The sequence below is a fragment of the Rhinoderma darwinii genome, chromosome 5 (assembly GCF_050947455.1).
Source record: "Rhinoderma darwinii isolate aRhiDar2 chromosome 5, aRhiDar2.hap1, whole genome shotgun sequence".
Lineage (NCBI taxonomy): Eukaryota > Metazoa > Chordata > Amphibia > Anura > Rhinodermatidae > Rhinoderma > Rhinoderma darwinii.
In genome coordinates, this window is record NC_134691.1 from 58,630,362 (window position 1) to 58,650,120 (window position 19,759).

The 19,759-nt window shown below is 51.6% G+C and overlaps 20 non-coding genes across 20 annotated transcripts; all 20 read right to left on the bottom strand.

Moving 5' to 3' along the window:
- Positions 1-257: 257 nt before the first annotated feature.
- LOC142654864 (5S ribosomal RNA) lies at positions 258-376 on the bottom strand. The gene has a single exon (XR_012849198.1). It is a non-coding gene; the product is annotated as a 5S ribosomal RNA (ribosomal RNA).
- A 1,165-nt stretch (positions 377-1,541) lies between these two features.
- LOC142654614 (5S ribosomal RNA) lies at positions 1,542-1,660 on the bottom strand. Its single transcript, XR_012849079.1, has one exon. It is a non-coding gene; the product is annotated as a 5S ribosomal RNA (ribosomal RNA).
- Positions 1,661-2,229: 569 nt separating this feature from the next.
- LOC142654949 (5S ribosomal RNA) lies at positions 2,230-2,349 on the bottom strand. The gene has a single exon (XR_012849278.1). It is a non-coding gene; the product is annotated as a 5S ribosomal RNA (ribosomal RNA).
- An 881-nt stretch (positions 2,350-3,230) lies between these two features.
- LOC142654865 (5S ribosomal RNA) lies at positions 3,231-3,349 on the bottom strand. Its single transcript, XR_012849199.1, has one exon. It is a non-coding gene; the product is annotated as a 5S ribosomal RNA (ribosomal RNA).
- Positions 3,350-4,514: 1,165 nt separating this feature from the next.
- LOC142654625 (5S ribosomal RNA) lies at positions 4,515-4,633 on the bottom strand. Its single transcript, XR_012849080.1, has one exon. It is a non-coding gene; the product is annotated as a 5S ribosomal RNA (ribosomal RNA).
- Positions 4,634-5,202: 569 nt separating this feature from the next.
- Positions 5,203-5,322, bottom strand: LOC142654950 (5S ribosomal RNA). Its single transcript, XR_012849279.1, has one exon. It is a non-coding gene; the product is annotated as a 5S ribosomal RNA (ribosomal RNA).
- An 881-nt stretch (positions 5,323-6,203) lies between these two features.
- Positions 6,204-6,322, bottom strand: LOC142654637 (5S ribosomal RNA). The gene has a single exon (XR_012849081.1). It is a non-coding gene; the product is annotated as a 5S ribosomal RNA (ribosomal RNA).
- Positions 6,323-7,487: 1,165 nt separating this feature from the next.
- On the bottom strand, positions 7,488-7,606 carry LOC142654648 (5S ribosomal RNA). The gene has a single exon (XR_012849082.1). It is a non-coding gene; the product is annotated as a 5S ribosomal RNA (ribosomal RNA).
- Positions 7,607-8,175: 569 nt separating this feature from the next.
- On the bottom strand, positions 8,176-8,295 carry LOC142654951 (5S ribosomal RNA). The gene has a single exon (XR_012849280.1). It is a non-coding gene; the product is annotated as a 5S ribosomal RNA (ribosomal RNA).
- Positions 8,296-9,176: 881 nt separating this feature from the next.
- On the bottom strand, positions 9,177-9,295 carry LOC142654216 (5S ribosomal RNA). Its single transcript, XR_012848931.1, has one exon. It is a non-coding gene; the product is annotated as a 5S ribosomal RNA (ribosomal RNA).
- Positions 9,296-10,460: 1,165 nt separating this feature from the next.
- On the bottom strand, positions 10,461-10,579 carry LOC142654660 (5S ribosomal RNA). The gene has a single exon (XR_012849083.1). It is a non-coding gene; the product is annotated as a 5S ribosomal RNA (ribosomal RNA).
- Positions 10,580-11,148: 569 nt separating this feature from the next.
- On the bottom strand, positions 11,149-11,268 carry LOC142654952 (5S ribosomal RNA). The gene has a single exon (XR_012849281.1). It is a non-coding gene; the product is annotated as a 5S ribosomal RNA (ribosomal RNA).
- Positions 11,269-12,149: 881 nt separating this feature from the next.
- Positions 12,150-12,268, bottom strand: LOC142654867 (5S ribosomal RNA). The gene has a single exon (XR_012849201.1). It is a non-coding gene; the product is annotated as a 5S ribosomal RNA (ribosomal RNA).
- A 1,165-nt stretch (positions 12,269-13,433) lies between these two features.
- LOC142654671 (5S ribosomal RNA) lies at positions 13,434-13,552 on the bottom strand. The gene has a single exon (XR_012849084.1). It is a non-coding gene; the product is annotated as a 5S ribosomal RNA (ribosomal RNA).
- Positions 13,553-14,121: 569 nt separating this feature from the next.
- LOC142654953 (5S ribosomal RNA) lies at positions 14,122-14,241 on the bottom strand. The gene has a single exon (XR_012849282.1). It is a non-coding gene; the product is annotated as a 5S ribosomal RNA (ribosomal RNA).
- An 881-nt stretch (positions 14,242-15,122) lies between these two features.
- LOC142654684 (5S ribosomal RNA) lies at positions 15,123-15,241 on the bottom strand. The gene has a single exon (XR_012849086.1). It is a non-coding gene; the product is annotated as a 5S ribosomal RNA (ribosomal RNA).
- A 1,165-nt stretch (positions 15,242-16,406) lies between these two features.
- Positions 16,407-16,525, bottom strand: LOC142654695 (5S ribosomal RNA). The gene has a single exon (XR_012849087.1). It is a non-coding gene; the product is annotated as a 5S ribosomal RNA (ribosomal RNA).
- Positions 16,526-17,094: 569 nt separating this feature from the next.
- LOC142654954 (5S ribosomal RNA) lies at positions 17,095-17,214 on the bottom strand. Its single transcript, XR_012849283.1, has one exon. It is a non-coding gene; the product is annotated as a 5S ribosomal RNA (ribosomal RNA).
- Positions 17,215-18,095: 881 nt separating this feature from the next.
- Positions 18,096-18,214, bottom strand: LOC142654228 (5S ribosomal RNA). The gene has a single exon (XR_012848941.1). It is a non-coding gene; the product is annotated as a 5S ribosomal RNA (ribosomal RNA).
- A 1,165-nt stretch (positions 18,215-19,379) lies between these two features.
- LOC142654706 (5S ribosomal RNA) lies at positions 19,380-19,498 on the bottom strand. Its single transcript, XR_012849088.1, has one exon. It is a non-coding gene; the product is annotated as a 5S ribosomal RNA (ribosomal RNA).
- Between the last annotated feature and the right edge of the window lie 261 nt (positions 19,499-19,759).

The following is a 19,759-nucleotide window of genomic DNA, read 5'->3' on the forward strand; positions in this document are numbered from 1 at the left end:
TCAGTCAGCCTGCAGGTTAACACTGAGTGCCCCCAGTCCTGCAAGGGGCGCTGTTACTATTGAAATTCAGCCTCGTATTAAAAGCAGTAATGCTGGTGGTGGCCACCATGCTGATAAGGAGGACAGGGATTTTGCGAGCATTCAAAAGCGCAAAAGAGAAAGCTCAGGAAAAGAAGCAAGTGTGCAGTTGAAAAAGTCAATGGGAAAAAGGCATTGAGGACAGCGACCATTGCTTGTTGCAGTGAGGAAAAGCAAAAAGCCTACAGCACCTGGTATTCCCAGGCGGTCTCCCATCCAAGTACTAACCAGGCCTGACGCTGCTTAGCTTCCGAGATCAGACGAGATCGGGCGCATTCAGGGTGGTGTGGCCGTAGGCAGAGAAAGGCCTCTCACTCACTGCTCTTCTACTTCACAGCACGCCTCTTTCCAGGGCTCAACACTAGCCCCTTTCCATTTTCTTCACTTTTATATCTCTTAAAGTGAAGCTAAACCTGAAAAATAAAATACATTTAAAAAAAACATTCAAAACAAAAAACAAATAGATGTATGACTACACTTGTAAAAAGGTCCCCTAGAAATGAGTCTGCTGCAGAAACAAGCAGTTTGCCTGACATCTAGCAGACCAAGAGGGAGTCCTTTCCTTCCTCTCAGCCTCCTCCATGTGCGGCTGGAGACCTGCTGCTATGAGCAGTGTGCACCAGCATGGCCTCACTGCTGAGACGTTCTTTTTGGGCCAAGGGGGCGGGGCTTAGTCTCCATTCACTCCAATGGAGTGTGTAAGCTGGCCAATGCTGAAGGACCTGAAACAGGGCAGCTCCAAGGCAACGATTGCACCTGCAATGGGTGACTTTTATATGTTTGCTGTTTTCTTTTACTTTACCTTGGGCTACTGTGGGCGGCTACATACTTGTTTGCAGCGTTTTGTCTTGCAACTGTGGAAAAACATATATATTCTGCCCTTTTGACACAAACGCAGCAAAAAGCCAGAGAAAATGCACCTCGTGAACGTACCCTTGCATTGTGCAAGTTACCCAGCTTTGCCAGGCTCCTGAAAGGCAAATCGGCCCAGTTGTGCCACAATTTGGGGGGATTGATGTGAGTAGAAATGGCTTTTAGCAGATCGCTATTACAGCTTGGCGTGGCACGTTAGCCAGCTGCTTTCCCAGGACTCTGAAGGCAAATGTGCCCAGCTATGCTGCAGTGTGGAGGATTGATCACTGGCAAACTAGGCAGGGCTCTTCACGCCCCAGCTTTCCCAGGCTCAGGACTTGCAAATGGGACTAATTATGCTGCCATATGAGAGGTGGGCATTTATCAGTGCATGACTAGGCAGGTCAGTCATTTTGCATTTTGGGAAAGCTGGGTAGCAACCTCTGGGCCCAAATGTGATGGATGAAATATTGGTTGTATAAAAAGCAAGAATTGAAAAGGGCAAGTGAGAGAAAGCAAATGAAAAGCGGTAAGTGTGCGGCTAAAAAAGTCAATGGGAAAAAGACATTGAGGACAGCGACCATTGCTTGTTGCAGCGAGGAAAAGCAAAAAGCCTACAGCACCTGGTATTCCCAGGCGGTCTCCCATCCAAGTACTAACCAGGCCTGACCCTGCTTAGCTTCCAAGATCAGACGAGATCGGGCGCATTCAGGGTGGTGTGGCCGTAGGCGGAGACAGGCCTCTCATTCACTCCTCTTCTACTTTCCAGTCTGGCTCTTGCCAGTGCTGAACACTGGGCCTATTTCTTCTATCCTTTGGCTTGATTTTTCGCTCGATTAACTGTCAGCAGCGTGGCACACCTAGGCGGCACACCTGGCCAGCCCCATGGCACCCACATGCCAAAGTCTCCTGCCTGTCGTTTTTCAAGGCCAAAGCAGGAAGTCAGCCCCTTTCCTCCTTCCTCACACTCGAGTCACCTAGTGGGCTGCATGCGCTGACCAACTGAAAGGGTCAGTTGCACAAACTTCTCTGCAGAGAGAGAAATTACTTCTGTTGGCCGACCGTCGGCTCAAGCCATCCCCTGGGCATCTGCTGAAAGCCTGGTCTCTTTTAACTCTATCATTTACATGTGTCAGGCTACAGGGGCAGTGAGGCCTTTTAGCTGGGGCACGCAGCTAGATAGTAGGCCGGTGCGGTCGCCTAGTGGTATGGCCGTTGGCAGCCACTGGGCCCAGAGCCGGAGATCCTGGAAGGATGGAAATGACAAAAACAGGAAGATACAGCCGAGAAAAAAAATACAGTCTACAGCACCCGGTATTCCCAGGAGGTCTCCCATCCAAGTACTGTCCGAGCCCGACCCCGCTTTGCTTCCGAGATCGGACGAGATCGGGCGTATTCAGGGTGGTGTGGCCGGTAGACGCAGCTGACCTCTTCTCCACCACCCTCATTTGTTCAAAGCCCAGTCAGCCTGGCCCTGGCCGGCACGTGGCCAAATTGGTGCGTGCACCAAAGACTCGCCAGCAGGTAACGCTCACCTGCGGCACAGTGGCAGACGCCATTAGGAGCTCAGGGTGCGCACACATGAGCCCTCCATCCCTTTGACGAGCGTCGGTTGCCATTGCCAGCCGGGCATGGAAAAACGCAGCACGCCTAGAAACTTTCAGTCCATGGATACCGGCATAGCACCACTCCGGCCCAACAGGGGGCGGCTGTTTCCGAAGGACCAATGCGACGACCGCAAGGGCTGGCAGAGGGAATACAGCCGACAGGTGTTGTTGACTAATGAAACAGCTGCCACAGCAGTGATGAGCAGCGGGTGTCTTTTAAAAAGCCTCAGTGCAGGCTTTTCGACAGGCTAACAATGGAATGAGGGTGTGAAAGAGAGAGCAAGCTCGGCCAGGAAGGTGGGATGGAGCCAGGTGTACGGGAAACAATTAGGGAAGGAGGTGAGCTGGTGGTGGTGAATGATTGGAAGCGGCTTTCAGCGCGCTTCCCTTTCCTACGCTGCGTTGTCTGCAAACGTGTGCTGCATTCGTGACGCTGTCAGTCAGCCTGCAGGTTAACACTGAGTGCCCCCAGTCCTGCAAGGGGCGCTGTTACTATTGAAATTCAGCCTCGTATTAAAAGCAGTAATGCTGGTGGTGGCCACCATGCTGATAAGGAGGACAGGGATTTTGCGAGCATTCAAAAGCGCAAAAGAGAAAGCTCAGGAAAAGAAGCAAGTGTGCAGTTGAAAAAGTCAATGGGAAAAAGGCATTGAGGACAGCGACCATTGCTTGTTGCAGTGAGGAAAAGCAAAAAGCCTACAGCACCTGGTATTCCCAGGCGGTCTCCCATCCAAGTACTAACCAGGCCTGACGCTGCTTAGCTTCCGAGATCAGACGAGATCGGGCGCATTCAGGGTGGTGTGGCCGTAGGCAGAGAAAGGCCTCTCACTCACTGCTCTTCTACTTCACAGCACGCCTCTTTCCAGGGCTCAACACTAGCCCCTTTCCATTTTCTTCACTTTTATATCTCTTAAAGTGAAGCTAAACCTGAAAAATAAAATACATTTAAAAAAAACATTCAAAACAAAAAACAAATAGATGTATGACTACACTTGTAAAAAGGTCCCCTAGAAATGAGTCTGCTGCAGAAACAAGCAGTTTGCCTGACATCTAGCAGACCAAGAGGGAGTCCTTTCCTTCCTCTCAGCCTCCTCCATGTGCGGCTGGAGACCTGCTGCTATGAGCAGTGTGCACCAGCATGGCCTCACTGCTGAGACGTTCTTTTTGGGCCAAGGGGGCGGGGCTTAGTCTCCATTCACTCCAATGGAGTGTGTAAGCTGGCCAATGCTGAAGGACCTGAAACAGGGCAGCTCCAAGGCAACGATTGCACCTGCAATGGGTGACTTTTATATGTTTGCTGTTTTCTTTTACTTTACCTTGGGCTACTGTGGGCGGCTACATACTTGTTTGCAGCGTTTTGTCTTGCAACTGTGGAAAAACATATATATTCTGCCCTTTTGACACAAACGCAGCAAAAAGCCAGAGAAAATGCACCTCGTGAACGTACCCTTGCATTGTGCAAGTTACCCAGCTTTGCCAGGCTCCTGAAAGGCAAATCGGCCCAGTTGTGCCACAATTTGGGGGGATTGATGTGAGTAGAAATGGCTTTTAGCAGATCGCTATTACAGCTTGGCGTGGCACGTTAGCCAGCTGCTTTCCCAGGACTCTGAAGGCAAATGTGCCCAGCTATGCTGCAGTGTGGAGGATTGATCACTGGCAAACTAGGCAGGGCTCTTCACGCCCCAGCTTTCCCAGGCTCAGGACTTGCAAATGGGACTAATTATGCTGCCATATGAGAGGTGGGCATTTATCAGTGCATGACTAGGCAGGTCAGTCATTTTGCATTTTGGGAAAGCTGGGTAGCAACCTCTGGGCCCAAATGTGATGGATGAAATATTGGTTGTATAAAAAGCAAGAATTGAAAAGGGCAAGTGAGAGAAAGCAAATGAAAAGCGGTAAGTGTGCGGCTAAAAAAGTCAATGGGAAAAAGACATTGAGGACAGCGACCATTGCTTGTTGCAGCGAGGAAAAGCAAAAAGCCTACAGCACCTGGTATTCCCAGGCGGTCTCCCATCCAAGTACTAACCAGGCCTGACCCTGCTTAGCTTCCAAGATCAGACGAGATCGGGCGCATTCAGGGTGGTGTGGCCGTAGGCGGAGACAGGCCTCTCATTCACTCCTCTTCTACTTTCCAGTCTGGCTCTTGCCAGTGCTGAACACTGGGCCTATTTCTTCTATCCTTTGGCTTGATTTTTCGCTCGATTAACTGTCAGCAGCGTGGCACACCTAGGCGGCACACCTGGCCAGCCCCATGGCACCCACATGCCAAAGTCTCCTGCCTGTCGTTTTTCAAGGCCAAAGCAGGAAGTCAGCCCCTTTCCTCCTTCCTCACACTCGAGTCACCTAGTGGGCTGCATGCGCTGACCAACTGAAAGGGTCAGTTGCACAAACTTCTCTGCAGAGAGAGAAATTACTTCTGTTGGCCGACCGTCGGCTCAAGCCATCCCCTGGGCATCTGCTGAAAGCCTGGTCTCTTTTAACTCTATCATTTACATGTGTCAGGCTACAGGGGCAGTGAGGCCTTTTAGCTGGGGCACGCAGCTAGATAGTAGGCCGGTGCGGTCGCCTAGTGGTATGGCCGTTGGCAGCCACTGGGCCCAGAGCCGGAGATCCTGGAAGGATGGAAATGACAAAAACAGGAAGATACAGCCGAGAAAAAAAATACAGTCTACAGCACCCGGTATTCCCAGGAGGTCTCCCATCCAAGTACTGTCCGAGCCCGACCCCGCTTTGCTTCCGAGATCGGACGAGATCGGGCGTATTCAGGGTGGTGTGGCCGGTAGACGCAGCTGACCTCTTCTCCACCACCCTCATTTGTTCAAAGCCCAGTCAGCCTGGCCCTGGCCGGCACGTGGCCAAATTGGTGCGTGCACCAAAGACTCGCCAGCAGGTAACGCTCACCTGCGGCACAGTGGCAGACGCCATTAGGAGCTCAGGGTGCGCACACATGAGCCCTCCATCCCTTTGACGAGCGTCGGTTGCCATTGCCAGCCGGGCATGGAAAAACGCAGCACGCCTAGAAACTTTCAGTCCATGGATACCGGCATAGCACCACTCCGGCCCAACAGGGGGCGGCTGTTTCCGAAGGACCAATGCGACGACCGCAAGGGCTGGCAGGGGGAATACAGCCGACAGGTGTTGTTGACTAATGAAACAGCTGCCACAGCAGTGCTGAGCAGCGGGTGTCTTTTAAAAAGCCTCAGTGCAGGCTTTTCGACAGGCTAACAATGGAATGAGGGTGTGAAAGAGAGAGCAAGCTCGGCCAGGAAGGTGGGATGGAGCCAGGTGTACGGGAAACAATTAGGGAAGGAGGTGAGCTGGTGGTGGTGAATGATTGGAAGCGGCTTTCAGCGCGCTTCCCTTTCCTACGCTGCGTTGTCTGCAAACGTGTGCTGCATTCGTGACGCTGTCAGTCAGCCTGCAGGTTAACACTGAGTGCCCCCAGTCCTGCAAGGGGCGCTGTTACTATTGAAATTCAGCCTCGTATTAAAAGCAGTAATGCTGGTGGTGGCCACCATGCTGATAAGGAGGACAGGGATTTTGCGAGCATTCAAAAGCGCAAAAGAGAAAGCTCAGGAAAAGAAGCAAGTGTGCAGTTGAAAAAGTCAATGGGAAAAAGGCATTGAGGACAGCGACCATTGCTTGTTGCAGTGAGGAAAAGCAAAAAGCCTACAGCACCTGGTATTCCCAGGCGGTCTCCCATCCAAGTACTAACCAGGCCTGACCCTGCTTAGCTTCCAAGATCAGACGAGATCGGGCGCATTCAGGGTGGTGTGGCCGTAGGCAGAGACAGGCCTCTCACTCACTGCTCTTCTACTTCACAGCACGCCTCTTTCCAGGGCTCAACACTAGCCCCTTTCCATCTTCTTCACTTTTATATCCCTTAAAGTGAAGCTAAACCTGAAAAATAAAATACATTTAAAAAAAACATTCAAAACAAAAAACAAATAGATGTATGACTACACTTGTAAAAAGGTCCCCTAGAAATGAGTCTGCTGCAGAAACAAGCAGTTTGCCTGACATCTAGCAGACCAAGAGGGAGTCCTTTCCTTCCTCTCAGCCTCCTCCATGTGCGGCTGGAGACCTGCTGCTATGAGCAGTGTGCACCAGCATGGCCTCACTGCTGAGACGTTCTTTTTGGGCCAAGGGGGCGGGGCTTAGTCTCCATTCACTCCAATGGAGTGTGTAAGCTGGCCAATGCTGAAGGACCTGAAACAGGGCAGCTCCAAGGCAACGATTGCACCTGCAATGGGTGACTTTTATATGTTTGCTGTTTTCTTTTACTTTACCTTGGGCTACTGTGGGCGGCTACATACTTGTTTGCAGCGTTTTGTCTTGCAACTGTGGAAAAACATATATATTCTGCCCTTTTGACACAAACGCAGCAAAAAGCCAGAGAAAATGCACCTCGTGAACGTACCCTTGCATTGTGCAAGTTACCCAGCTTTGCCAGGCTCCTGAAAGGCAAATCGGCCCAGTTGTGCCACAATTTGGGGGGATTGATGTGAGTAGAAATGGCTTTTAGCAGATCGCTATTACAGCTTGGCGTGGCACGTTAGCCAGCTGCTTTCCCAGGACTCTGAAGGCAAATGTGCCCAGCTATGCTGCAGTGTGGAGGATTGATCACTGGCAAACTAGGCAGGGCTCTTCACGCCCCAGCTTTCCCAGGCTCAGGACTTGCAAATGGGACTAATTATGCTGCCATATGAGAGGTGGGCATTTATCAGTGCATGACTAGGCAGGTCAGTCATTTTGCATTTTGGGAAAGCTGGGTAGCAACCTCTGGGCCCAAATGTGATGGATGAAATATTGGTTGTATAAAAAGCAAGAATTGAAAAGGGCAAGTGAGAGAAAGCAAATGAAAAGCGGTAAGTGTGCGGCTAAAAAAGTCAATGGGAAAAAGACATTGAGGACAGCGACCATTGCTTGTTGCAGCGAGGAAAAGCAAAAAGCCTACAGCACCTGGTATTCCCAGGCGGTCTCCCATCCAAGTACTAACCAGGCCTGACCCTGCTTAGCTTCCAAGATCAGACGAGATCGGGCGCATTCAGGGTGGTGTGGCCGTAGGCGGAGACAGGCCTCTCATTCACTGCTCTTCTACTTTCCAGTCTGGCTCTTGCCAGTGCTGAACACTGGGCCTATTTCTTCTATCCTTTGGCTTGATTTTTCGCTCGATTAACTGTCAGCAGCGTGGCACACCTAGGCGGCACACCTGGCCAGCCCCATGGCACCCACATGCCAAAGTCTCCTGCCTGTCGTTTTTCAAGGCCAAAGCAGGAAGTCAGCCCCTTTCCTCCTTCCTCACACTCGAGTCACCTAGTGGGCTGCATGCGCTGACCAACTGAAAGGGTCAGTTGCACAAACTTCTCTGCAGAGAGAGAAATTACTTCTGTTGGCCGACCGTCGGCTCAAGCCATCCCCTGGGCATCTGCTGAAAGCCTGGTCTCTTTTAACTCTATCATTTACATGTGTCAGGCTACAGGGGCAGTGAGGCCTTTTAGCTGGGGCACGCAGCTAGATAGTAGGCCGGTGCGGTCGCCTAGTGGTATGGCCGTTGGCAGCCACTGGGCCCAGAGCCGGAGATCCTGGAAGGATGGAAATGACAAAAACAGGAAGATACAGCCGAGAAAAAAAATACAGTCTACAGCACCCGGTATTCCCAGGAGGTCTCCCATCCAAGTACTGTCCGAGCCCGACCCCGCTTTGCTTCCGAGATCGGACGAGATCGGGCGTATTCAGGGTGGTGTGGCCGGTAGACGCAGCTGACCTCTTCTCCACCACCCTCATTTGTTCAAAGCCCAGTCAGCCTGGCCCTGGCCGGCACGTGGCCAAATTGGTGCGTGCACCAAAGACTCGCCAGCAGGTAACGCTCACCTGCGGCACAGTGGCAGACGCCATTAGGAGCTCAGGGTGCGCACACATGAGCCCTCCATCCCTTTGACGAGCGTCGGTTGCCATTGCCAGCCGGGCATGGAAAAACGCAGCACGCCTAGAAACTTTCAGTCCATGGATACCGGCATAGCACCACTCCGGCCCAACAGGGGGCGGCTGTTTCCGAAGGACCAATGCGACGACCGCAAGGGCTGGCAGGGGGAATACAGCCGACAGGTGTTGTTGACTAATGAAACAGCTGCCACAGCAGTGCTGAGCAGCGGGTGTCTTTTAAAAAGCCTCAGTGCAGGCTTTTCGACAGGCTAACAATGGAATGAGGGTGTGAAAGAGAGAGCAAGCTCGGCCAGGAAGGTGGGATGGAGCCAGGTGTACGGGAAACAATTAGGGAAGGAGGTGAGCTGGTGGTGGTGAGTGATTGGAAGCGGCTTTCAGCGCGCTTCCCTTTCCTACGCTGCGTTGTCTGCAAACGTGTGCTGCTTTCGTGACGATGTCAGTCAGCCTGCAGGTTAACACTGAGTGCCCCCAGTCCTGCAAGGGGCGCTGTTACTATTGAAATTCAGCCTTGTTTTAAAAGCAGTAATGCTGGTGGTGGCCACCATGCTGATAAGGAGGACAGGGATTTTGCGAGCATTCAAAAGCGCAAAAGAGAAAGCTCAGGAAAAGAAGCAAGTGTGCAGTTGAAAAAGTCAATGGGAAAAAGGCATTGAGGACAGCGACCATTGCTTGTTGCAGTGAGGAAAAGCAAAAAGCCTACAGCACCTGGTATTCCCAGGCGGTCTCCCATCCAAGTACTAACCAGGCCTGACCCTGCTTAGCTTCCGAGATCAGACGAGATCGGGCACATTCAGGGTGGTGTGGCCGTAGGCAGAGACAGGCCTCTCACTCACTGCTCTTCTACTTCACAGCACGCCTCTTTCCAGGGCTCAACACTAGCCCCTTTCCATTTTCTTCACTTTTATATCTCTTAAAGTGAAGCTAAACCTGAAAAATAAAATACATTTAAAAAAAACATTCAAAACAAAAAACAAATAGATGTATGACTACACTTGTAAAAAGGTCCCCTAGAAATGAGTCTGCTGCAGAAACAAGCAGTTTGCCTGACATCTAGCAGACCAAGAGGGAGTCCTTTCCTTCCTCTCAGCCTCCTCCATGTGCGGCTGGAGACCTGCTGCTATGAGCAGTGTGCACCAGCATGGCCTCACTGCTGAGACGTTCTTTTTGGGCCAAGGGGGCGGGGCTTAGTCTCCATTCACTCCAATGGAGTGTGTAAGCTGGCCAATGCTGAAGGACCTGAAACAGGGCAGCTCCAAGGCAACGATTGCACCTGCAATGGGTGACTTTTATATGTTTGCTGTTTTCTTTTACTTTACCTTGGGCTACTGTGGGCGGCTACATACTTGTTTGCAGCGTTTTGTCTTGCAACTGTGGAAAAACATATATATTCTGCCCTTTTGACACAAACGCAGCAAAAAGCCAGAGAAAATGCACCTCGTGAACGTACCCTTGCATTGTGCAAGTTACCCAGCTTTGCCAGGCTCCTGAAAGGCAAATCGGCCCAGTTGTGCCACAATTTGGGGGGATTGATGTGAGTAGAAATGGCTTTTAGCAGATCGCTATTACAGCTTGGCGTGGCACGTTAGCCAGCTGCTTTCCCAGGACTCTGAAGGCAAATGTGCCCAGCTATGCTGCAGTGTGGAGGATTGATCACTGGCAAACTAGGCAGGGCTCTTCACGCCCCAGCTTTCCCAGGCTCAGGACTTGCAAATGGGACTAATTATGCTGCCATATGAGAGGTGGGCATTTATCAGTGCATGACTAGGCAGGTCAGTCATTTTGCATTTTGGGAAAGCTGGGTAGCAACCTCTGGGCCCAAATGTGATGGATGAAATATTGGTTGTATAAAAAGCAAGAATTGAAAAGGGCAAGTGAGAGAAAGCAAATGAAAAGCGGTAAGTGTGCGGCTAAAAAAGTCAATGGGAAAAAGACATTGAGGACAGCGACCATTGCTTGTTGCAGCGAGGAAAAGCAAAAAGCCTACAGCACCTGGTATTCCCAGGCGGTCTCCCATCCAAGTACTAACCAGGCCTGACCCTGCTTAGCTTCCAAGATCAGACGAGATCGGGCGCATTCAGGGTGGTGTGGCCGTAGGCGGAGACAGGCCTCTCATTCACTCCTCTTCTACTTTCCAGTCTGGCTCTTGCCAGTGCTGAACACTGGGCCTATTTCTTCTATCCTTTGGCTTGATTTTTCGCTCGATTAACTGTCAGCAGCGTGGCACACCTAGGCGGCACACCTGGCCAGCCCCATGGCACCCACATGCCAAAGTCTCCTGCCTGTCGTTTTTCAAGGCCAAAGCAGGAAGTCAGCCCCTTTCCTCCTTCCTCACACTCGAGTCACCTAGTGGGCTGCATGCGCTGACCAACTGAAAGGGTCAGTTGCACAAACTTCTCTGCAGAGAGAGAAATTACTTCTGTTGGCCGACCGTCGGCTCAAGCCATCCCCTGGGCATCTGCTGAAAGCCTGGTCTCTTTTAACTCTATCATTTACATGTGTCAGGCTACAGGGGCAGTGAGGCCTTTTAGCTGGGGCACGCAGCTAGATAGTAGGCCGGTGCGGTCGCCTAGTGGTATGGCCGTTGGCAGCCACTGGGCCCAGAGCCGGAGATCCTGGAAGGATGGAAATGACAAAAACAGGAAGATACAGCCGAGAAAAAAAATACAGTCTACAGCACCCGGTATTCCCAGGAGGTCTCCCATCCAAGTACTGTCCGAGCCCGACCCCGCTTTGCTTCCGAGATCGGACGAGATCGGGCGTATTCAGGGTGGTGTGGCCGGTAGACGCAGCTGACCTCTTCTCCACCACCCTCATTTGTTCAAAGCCCAGTCAGCCTGGCCCTGGCCGGCACGTGGCCAAATTGGTGCGTGCACCAAAGACTCGCCAGCAGGTAACGCTCACCTGCGGCACAGTGGCAGACGCCATTAGGAGCTCAGGGTGCGCACACATGAGCCCTCCATCCCTTTGACGAGCGTCGGTTGCCATTGCCAGCCGGGCATGGAAAAACGCAGCACGCCTAGAAACTTTCAGTCCATGGATACCGGCATAGCACCACTCCGGCCCAACAGGGGGCGGCTGTTTCCGAAGGACCAATGCGACGACCGCAAGGGCTGGCAGAGGGAATACAGCCGACAGGTGTTGTTGACTAATGAAACAGCTGCCACAGCAGTGATGAGCAGCGGGTGTCTTTTAAAAAGCCTCAGTGCAGGCTTTTCGACAGGCTAACAATGGAATGAGGGTGTGAAAGAGAGAGCAAGCTCGGCCAGGAAGGTGGGATGGAGCCAGGTGTACGGGAAACAATTAGGGAAGGAGGTGAGCTGGTGGTGGTGAATGATTGGAAGCGGCTTTCAGCGCGCTTCCCTTTCCTACGCTGCGTTGTCTGCAAACGTGTGCTGCATTCGTGACGCTGTCAGTCAGCCTGCAGGTTAACACTGAGTGCCCCCAGTCCTGCAAGGGGCGCTGTTACTATTGAAATTCAGCCTCGTATTAAAAGCAGTAATGCTGGTGGTGGCCACCATGCTGATAAGGAGGACAGGGATTTTGCGAGCATTCAAAAGCGCAAAAGAGAAAGCTCAGGAAAAGAAGCAAGTGTGCAGTTGAAAAAGTCAATGGGAAAAAGGCATTGAGGACAGCGACCATTGCTTGTTGCAGTGAGGAAAAGCAAAAAGCCTACAGCACCTGGTATTCCCAGGCGGTCTCCCATCCAAGTACTAACCAGGCCTGACGCTGCTTAGCTTCCGAGATCAGACGAGATCGGGCGCATTCAGGGTGGTGTGGCCGTAGGCAGAGAAAGGCCTCTCACTCACTGCTCTTCTACTTCACAGCACGCCTCTTTCCAGGGCTCAACACTAGCCCCTTTCCATTTTCTTCACTTTTATATCTCTTAAAGTGAAGCTAAACCTGAAAAATAAAATACATTTAAAAAAAACATTCAAAACAAAAAACAAATAGATGTATGACTACACTTGTAAAAAGGTCCCCTAGAAATGAGTCTGCTGCAGAAACAAGCAGTTTGCCTGACATCTAGCAGACCAAGAGGGAGTCCTTTCCTTCCTCTCAGCCTCCTCCATGTGCGGCTGGAGACCTGCTGCTATGAGCAGTGTGCACCAGCATGGCCTCACTGCTGAGACGTTCTTTTTGGGCCAAGGGGGCGGGGCTTAGTCTCCATTCACTCCAATGGAGTGTGTAAGCTGGCCAATGCTGAAGGACCTGAAACAGGGCAGCTCCAAGGCAACGATTGCACCTGCAATGGGTGACTTTTATATGTTTGCTGTTTTCTTTTACTTTACCTTGGGCTACTGTGGGCGGCTACATACTTGTTTGCAGCGTTTTGTCTTGCAACTGTGGAAAAACATATATATTCTGCCCTTTTGACACAAACGCAGCAAAAAGCCAGAGAAAATGCACCTCGTGAACGTACCCTTGCATTGTGCAAGTTACCCAGCTTTGCCAGGCTCCTGAAAGGCAAATCGGCCCAGTTGTGCCACAATTTGGGGGGATTGATGTGAGTAGAAATGGCTTTTAGCAGATCGCTATTACAGCTTGGCGTGGCACGTTAGCCAGCTGCTTTCCCAGGACTCTGAAGGCAAATGTGCCCAGCTATGCTGCAGTGTGGAGGATTGATCACTGGCAAACTAGGCAGGGCTCTTCACGCCCCAGCTTTCCCAGGCTCAGGACTTGCAAATGGGACTAATTATGCTGCCATATGAGAGGTGGGCATTTATCAGTGCATGACTAGGCAGGTCAGTCATTTTGCATTTTGGGAAAGCTGGGTAGCAACCTCTGGGCCCAAATGTGATGGATGAAATATTGGTTGTATAAAAAGCAAGAATTGAAAAGGGCAAGTGAGAGAAAGCAAATGAAAAGCGGTAAGTGTGCGGCTAAAAAAGTCAATGGGAAAAAGACATTGAGGACAGCGACCATTGCTTGTTGCAGCGAGGAAAAGCAAAAAGCCTACAGCACCTGGTATTCCCAGGCGGTCTCCCATCCAAGTACTAACCAGGCCTGACCCTGCTTAGCTTCCAAGATCAGACGAGATCGGGCGCATTCAGGGTGGTGTGGCCGTAGGCGGAGACAGGCCTCTCATTCACTCCTCTTCTACTTTCCAGTCTGGCTCTTGCCAGTGCTGAACACTGGGCCTATTTCTTCTATCCTTTGGCTTGATTTTTCGCTCGATTAACTGTCAGCAGCGTGGCACACCTAGGCGGCACACCTGGCCAGCCCCATGGCACCCACATGCCAAAGTCTCCTGCCTGTCGTTTTTCAAGGCCAAAGCAGGAAGTCAGCCCCTTTCCTCCTTCCTCACACTCGAGTCACCTAGTGGGCTGCATGCGCTGACCAACTGAAAGGGTCAGTTGCACAAACTTCTCTGCAGAGAGAGAAATTACTTCTGTTGGCCGACCGTCGGCTCAAGCCATCCCCTGGGCATCTGCTGAAAGCCTGGTCTCTTTTAACTCTATCATTTACATGTGTCAGGCTACAGGGGCAGTGAGGCCTTTTAGCTGGGGCACGCAGCTAGATAGTAGGCCGGTGCGGTCGCCTAGTGGTATGGCCGTTGGCAGCCACTGGGCCCAGAGCCGGAGATCCTGGAAGGATGGAAATGACAAAAACAGGAAGATACAGCCGAGAAAAAAAATACAGTCTACAGCACCCGGTATTCCCAGGAGGTCTCCCATCCAAGTACTGTCCGAGCCCGACCCCGCTTTGCTTCCGAGATCGGACGAGATCGGGCGTATTCAGGGTGGTGTGGCCGGTAGACGCAGCTGACCTCTTCTCCACCACCCTCATTTGTTCAAAGCCCAGTCAGCCTGGCCCTGGCCGGCACGTGGCCAAATTGGTGCGTGCACCAAAGACTCGCCAGCAGGTAACGCTCACCTGCGGCACAGTGGCAGACGCCATTAGGAGCTCAGGGTGCGCACACATGAGCCCTCCATCCCTTTGACGAGCGTCGGTTGCCATTGCCAGCCGGGCATGGAAAAACGCAGCACGCCTAGAAACTTTCAGTCCATGGATACCGGCATAGCACCACTCCGGCCCAACAGGGGGCGGCTGTTTCCGAAGGACCAATGCGACGACCGCAAGGGCTGGCAGGGGGAATACAGCCGACAGGTGTTGTTGACTAATGAAACAGCTGCCACAGCAGTGCTGAGCAGCGGGTGTCTTTTAAAAAGCCTCAGTGCAGGCTTTTCGACAGGCTAACAATGGAATGAGGGTGTGAAAGAGAGAGCAAGCTCGGCCAGGAAGGTGGGATGGAGCCAGGTGTACGGGAAACAATTAGGGAAGGAGGTGAGCTGGTGGTGGTGAATGATTGGAAGCGGCTTTCAGCGCGCTTCCCTTTCCTACGCTGCGTTGTCTGCAAACGTGTGCTGCATTCGTGACGCTGTCAGTCAGCCTGCAGGTTAACACTGAGTGCCCCCAGTCCTGCAAGGGGCGCTGTTACTATTGAAATTCAGCCTCGTATTAAAAGCAGTAATGCTGGTGGTGGCCACCATGCTGATAAGGAGGACAGGGATTTTGCGAGCATTCAAAAGCGCAAAAGAGAAAGCTCAGGAAAAGAAGCAAGTGTGCAGTTGAAAAAGTCAATGGGAAAAAGGCATTGAGGACAGCGACCATTGCTTGTTGCAGTGAGGAAAAGCAAAAAGCCTACAGCACCTGGTATTCCCAGGCGGTCTCCCATCCAAGTACTAACCAGGCCTGACCCTGCTTAGCTTCCAAGATCAGACGAGATCGGGCGCATTCAGGGTGGTGTGGCCGTAGGCAGAGACAGGCCTCTCACTCACTGCTCTTCTACTTCACAGCACGCCTCTTTCCAGGGCTCAACACTAGCCCCTTTCCATCTTCTTCACTTTTATATCCCTTAAAGTGAAGCTAAACCTGAAAAATAAAATACATTTAAAAAAAACATTCAAAACAAAAAACAAATAGATGTATGACTACACTTGTAAAAAGGTCCCCTAGAAATGAGTCTGCTGCAGAAACAAGCAGTTTGCCTGACATCTAGCAGACCAAGAGGGAGTCCTTTCCTTCCTCTCAGCCTCCTCCATGTGCGGCTGGAGACCTGCTGCTATGAGCAGTGTGCACCAGCATGGCCTCACTGCTGAGACGTTCTTTTTGGGCCAAGGGGGCGGGGCTTAGTCTCCATTCACTCCAATGGAGTGTGTAAGCTGGCCAATGCTGAAGGACCTGAAACAGGGCAGCTCCAAGGCAACGATTGCACCTGCAATGGGTGACTTTTATATGTTTGCTGTTTTCTTTTACTTTACCTTGGGCTACTGTGGGCGGCTACATACTTGTTTGCAGCGTTTTGTCTTGCAACTGTGGAAAAACATATATATTCTGCCCTTTTGACACAAACGCAGCAAAAAGCCAGAGAAAATGCACCTCGTGAACGTACCCTTGCATTGTGCAAGTTACCCAGCTTTGCCAGGCTCCTGAAAGGCAAATCGGCCCAGTTGTGCCACAATTTGGGGGGATTGATGTGAGTAGAAATGGCTTTTAGCAGATCGCTATTACAGCTTGGCGTGGCACGTTAGCCAGCTGCTTTCCCAGGACTCTGAAGGCAAATGTGCCCAGCTATGCTGCAGTGTGGAGGATTGATCACTGGCAAACTAGGCAGGGCTCTTCACGCCCCAGCTTTCCCAGGCTCAGGACTTGCAAATGGGACTAATTATGCTGCCATATGAGAGGTGGGCATTTATCAGTGCATGACTAGGCAGGTCAGTCATTTTGCATTTTGGGAAAGCTGGGTAGCAACCTCTGGGCCCAAATGTGATGGATGAAATATTGGTTGTATAAAAAGCAAGAATTGAAAAGGGCAAGTGAGAGAAAGCAAATGAAAAGCGGTAAGTGTGCGGCTAAAAAAGTCAATGGGAAAAAGACATTGAGGACAGCGACCATTGCTTGTTGCAGCGAGGAAAAGCAAAAAGCCTACAGCACCTGGTATTCCCAGGCGGTCTCCCATCCAAGTACTAACCAGGCCTGACCCTGCTTAGCTTCCAAGATCAGACGAGATCGGGCGCATTCAGGGTGGTGTGGCCGTAGGCGGAGACAGGCCTCTCATTCACTGCTCTTCTACTTTCCAGTCTGGCTCTTGCCAGTGCTGAACACTGGGCCTATTTCTTCTATCCTTTGGCTTGATTTTTCGCTCGATTAACTGTCAGCAGCGTGGCACACCTAGGCGGCACACCTGGCCAGCCCCATGGCACCCACATGCCAAAGTCTCCTGCCTGTCGTTTTTCAAGGCCAAAGCAGGAAGTCAGCCCCTTTCCTCCTTCCTCACACTCGAGTCACCTAGTGGGCTGCATGCGCTGACCAACTGAAAGGGTCAGTTGCACAAACTTCTCTGCAGAGAGAGAAATTACTTCTGTTGGCCGACCGTCGGCTCAAGCCATCCCCTGGGCATCTGCTGAAAGCCTGGTCTCTTTTAACTCTATCATTTACATGTGTCAGGCTACAGGGGCAGTGAGGCCTTTTAGCTGGGGCACGCAGCTAGATAGTAGGCCGGTGCGGTCGCCTAGTGGTATGGCCGTTGGCAGCCACTGGGCCCAGAGCCGGAGATCCTGGAAGGATGGAAATGACAAAAACAGGAAGATACAGCCGAGAAAAAAAATACAGTCTACAGCACCCGGTATTCCCAGGAGGTCTCCCATCCAAGTACTGTCCGAGCCCGACCCCGCTTTGCTTCCGAGATCGGACGAGATCGGGCGTATTCAGGGTGGTGTGGCCGGTAGACGCAGCTGACCTCTTCTCCACCACCCTCATTTGTTCAAAGCCCAGTCAGCCTGGCCCTGGCCGGCACGTGGCCAAATTGGTGCGTGCACCAAAGACTCGCCAGCAGGTAACGCTCACCTGCGGCACAGTGGCAGACGCCATTAGGAGCTCAGGGTGCGCACACATGAGCCCTCCATCCCTTTGACGAGCGTCGGTTGCCATTGCCAGCCGGGCATGGAAAAACGCAGCACGCCTAGAAACTTTCAGTCCATGGATACCGGCATAGCACCACTCCGGCCCAACAGGGGGCGGCTGTTTCCGAAGGACCAATGCGACGACCGCAAGGGCTGGCAGGGGGAATACAGCCGACAGGTGTTGTTGACTAATGAAACAGCTGCCACAGCAGTGCTGAGCAGCGGGTGTCTTTTAAAAAGCCTCAGTGCAGGCTTTTCGACAGGCTAACAATGGAATGAGGGTGTGAAAGAGAGAGCAAGCTCGGCCAGGAAGGTGGGATGGAGCCAGGTGTACGGGAAACAATTAGGGAAGGAGGTGAGCTGGTGGTGGTGAGTGATTGGAAGCGGCTTTCAGCGCGCTTCCCTTTCCTACGCTGCGTTGTCTGCAAACGTGTGCTGCTTTCGTGACGATGTCAGTCAGCCTGCAGGTTAACACTGAGTGCCCCCAGTCCTGCAAGGGGCGCTGTTACTATTGAAATTCAGCCTTGTTTTAAAAGCAGTAATGCTGGTGGTGGCCACCATGCTGATAAGGAGGACAGGGATTTTGCGAGCATTCAAAAGCGCAAAAGAGAAAGCTCAGGAAAAGAAGCAAGTGTGCAGTTGAAAAAGTCAATGGGAAAAAGGCATTGAGGACAGCGACCATTGCTTGTTGCAGTGAGGAAAAGCAAAAAGCCTACAGCACCTGGTATTCCCAGGCGGTCTCCCATCCAAGTACTAACCAGGCCTGACCCTGCTTAGCTTCCGAGATCAGACGAGATCGGGCACATTCAGGGTGGTGTGGCCGTAGGCAGAGACAGGCCTCTCACTCACTGCTCTTCTACTTCACAGCACGCCTCTTTCCAGGGCTCAACACTAGCCCCTTTCCATTTTCTTCACTTTTATATCTCTTAAAGTGAAGCTAAACCTGAAAAATAAAATACATTTAAAAAAAACATTCAAAACAAAAAACAAATAGATGTATGACTACACTTGTAAAAAGGTCCCCTAGAAATGAGTCTGCTGCAGAAACAAGCAGTTTGCCTGACATCTAGCAGACCAAGAGGGAGTCCTTTCCTTCCTCTCAGCCTCCTCCATGTGCGGCTGGAGACCTGCTGCTATGAGCAGTGTGCACCAGCATGGCCTCACTGCTGAGACGTTCTTTTTGGGCCAAGGGGGCGGGGCTTAGTCTCCATTCACTCCAATGGAGTGTGTAAGCTGGCCAATGCTGAAGGACCTGAAACAGGGCAGCTCCAAGGCAACGATTGCACCTGCAATGGGTGACTTTTATATGTTTGCTGTTTTCTTTTACTTTACCTTGGGCTACTGTGGGCGGCTACATACTTGTTTGCAGCGTTTTGTCTTGCAACTGTGGAAAAACATATATATTCTGCCCTTTTGACACAAACGCAGCAAAAAGCCAGAGAAAATGCACCTCGTGAACGTACCCTTGCATTGTGCAAGTTACCCAGCTTTGCCAGGCTCCTGAAAGGCAAATCGGCCCAGTTGTGCCACAATTTGGGGGGATTGATGTGAGTAGAAATGGCTTTTAGCAGATCGCTATTACAGCTTGGCGTGGCACGTTAGCCAGCTGCTTTCCCAGGACTCTGAAGGCAAATGTGCCCAGCTATGCTGCAGTGTGGAGGATTGATCACTGGCAAACTAGGCAGGGCTCTTCACGCCCCAGCTTTCCCAGGCTCAGGACTTGCAAATGGGACTAATTATGCTGCCATATGAGAGGTGGGCATTTATCAGTGCATGACTAGGCAGGTCAGTCATTTTGCATTTTGGGAAAGCTGGGTAGCAACCTCTGGGCCCAAATGTGATGGATGAAATATTGGTTGTATAAAAAGCAAGAATTGAAAAGGGCAAGTGAGAGAAAGCAAATGAAAAGCGGTAAGTGTGCGGCTAAAAAAGTCAATGGGAAAAAGACATTGAGGACAGCGACCATTGCTTGTTGCAGCGAGGAAAAGCAAAAAGCCTACAGCACCTGGTATTCCCAGGCGGTCTCCCATCCAAGTACTAACCAGGCCTGACCCTGCTTAGCTTCCAAGATCAGACGAGATCGGGCGCATTCAGGGTGGTGTGGCCGTAGGCGGAGACAGGCCTCTCATTCACTCCTCTTCTACTTTCCAGTCTGGCTCTTGCCAGTGCTGAACACTGGGCCTATTTCTTCTATCCTTTGGCTTGATTTTTCGCTCGATTAACTGTCAGCAGCGTGGCACACCTAGGCGGCACACCTGGCCAGCCCCATGGCACCCACATGCCAAAGTCTCCTGTCTGTCGTTTTTCAAGGCCAAAGCAGGAAGTCAGCCCCTTTCCTCCTTCCTCACACTCGAGTCACCTAGTGGGCTGCAT